The following is a 2,312-nucleotide window of genomic DNA, read 5'->3' as shown; positions in this document are numbered from 1 at the left end:
TTGTCCCATGTTGGAACTCAGTTCTCCTAGGGAGGTGTTGATTTGCTCCCAATAGTTTTGTGGAGGAAAGTACATCCCTTGAGGCATCTCAGGGATTTCATGATGAGTGTGATCTCTTGTTTGCTCCATCCTTTTCTTAGTGATGGGCTTGTCCTCATCAATGAGAATGTCTCCCTCTATGTCAACTCCAACTGAATAACAGAGGTGACAAATGATATGAGGGAAGGCTAACCTTGCCAAGGTAGAGGACTTGTCCGCCACCTTATAAAGTTCTTGGGATATCACCTCATGAACTTCTATTTCTTCCCTAATCATGATGCTATGAATCATGATAGTCCGGTCTATAGTAACTTCGGACCGGTTGCTAGTGGGAATGATTGAGCGTTAGATAAACTCCAACCATCCTCTAGCCACGGGCTTGAGGTCATGCCTTCTCAGTTGAACCGGCTTTCCTCTTGAATCTCTCTTCCATTGAGCGCCCTCTTCACAAATGTCTATGCGGACTTGGTCCAACCTTTGATCAAAGTTGACCCTTCTAGTGTAAGGGTGTTCATCTCCTTGCATCATGGGCAAGTTGAATGCCAACCTTACATTTTTCGGACTAAAATCTAAGCATTTCCCCCGAACCATTGTAAAATCTAAGCATTTCCCCCCAATCATTGTAAGCCAATTCTTTGGGTCTGGGTTCACACTTTGATCATGGTTCTTGGTGATCCATGCATTGGCATAGAACTCTTGAACCATTAAGATCCCGACTTGTTGAATGGGGTTGGTAAGAACTTCCCAACCTCTTCTTCGGATCTCGTGTCGAATCTCCAGATATTCACTCTTTTTGAGTTTGAAAGGGACCTCGGGGATCACCTTATTCATGGCCACAACTTCATAGAAATGGTCTTGATGCATCCTTAAGATGAATCTCTCCATCTCCCATGACTCGGAGGTGGAAGCTTTTGCCTTCCCTTTCCTCTTTCTAGAGGTTTCTTCGGCCTTAGATGCCATAAATGGTTATGGAAAAACAAAAAGCAATGCTTTTACCACACCAAACTTAGAAGGTTTGCTCGTTCTCGAGTAAAAGAAAAAAGAAGAGAGTAGAAGAAGAAGAAATAGAGGAGATGGAGGTGGCTTTGTGGTTCGGCCAAGGGGGAGAAATATTGTTTAGGTTGTGTGAAAATGAAGGAGTGAAGATAGGTTTATATAGGAGTGGAGAGAGGGGTAGGGTTCGGTCATGTATGGGTGGGTTTGGGAGGGAAAGTGGTTTGAATTTGAATGGTTAGGTCGGTGGGGTTTTATGAAGGATGGATGTGAGTGGTGAAGAGAATAGTGGGATTGAATAGGTGAGGGGTTTTTGGGGAAGAGGTGTTGAGGTGATTGGTGAATGGGTGAAGAAGAGAGAGAGTGGTGGGTAGGTGAGGATCCTGTGGGGTCCACAGATCCTGAGGTGTCAAGGAAAATTCATCCCTGCACCAAGTGGCAAGCAAAATTGCTCCTTCTACCAATTCTGGCGTTAAACGCCGGGCAGGTGCCCATTTCTGGTGTTTAACGCCAGCTTCTTTCCCTTTCCTGGCGTTTAACGCCAGTCTGGTGCCCTTTTATGGCATTAAACGCCTAAAATGGTGCTAGACTGGGCGTTAAACGCCCATTTGCTTCCCTTACTGGCGTTTAAACGCCAGCAAGTTTTCCTCCAGGGTGTGCTGTTTTTCTTTCTGTTTTTTATTCTGTTTTTACTTTTTCAATTGATTTTGTGACTTCACATGATCATCAACCTACAGAAAACATAAAATAACAAAAGGGAAAATAGATAAATATAACATTGGGTTGGCTCCCAACAAGCGCTTTTTTATGGTCAGTAGCTTGACAGTGGGCTCTCATGGAGCCTCACAGATACTCAGAGCAATGTTGGAACATCCAAACACCAAACTTAGAGTTTGAATGTGGGGGTTCAACACCAAACTTAGAATTTGGTTGTGGCCTCCCAACACCAAACTTAGAGTTTGACTGTGGGGGCTCTGTTTAACTCTGTTTTGAGGGAAGCTCTTCATGCTTCCTCTCCATGGTTACAGAGGGGTATCCTTGAGCTCTAAACATAAAGGATTATTCATTCACTTGAATGATCAATTCTCCTATGTCAACATCAATCACAGCCTTTGCTGTGGCTAGGAAAGGTCTGCCAAGGATGATGGATTCATCCATGCACTTCCCAGTCTCTAGGACTATGAAATCAGCAGGGATGTAATGGTCTTCAATCTTTACCAGAATATCCTCTACAAGTCCATAAGCTTGTTTTCTTGAATTGTCTGCCATCTCTAGTGAGA

The sequence above is a fragment of the Arachis duranensis genome, chromosome 9, assembly GCF_000817695.3.
Source record: "Arachis duranensis cultivar V14167 chromosome 9, aradu.V14167.gnm2.J7QH, whole genome shotgun sequence".
In the NCBI taxonomy this organism is placed as follows: Eukaryota; Viridiplantae; Streptophyta; class Magnoliopsida; order Fabales; family Fabaceae; genus Arachis; species Arachis duranensis.
The sequence above is the reverse complement of the archived record's forward strand: the minus strand, read 5'-3'. Positions refer to the sequence as shown.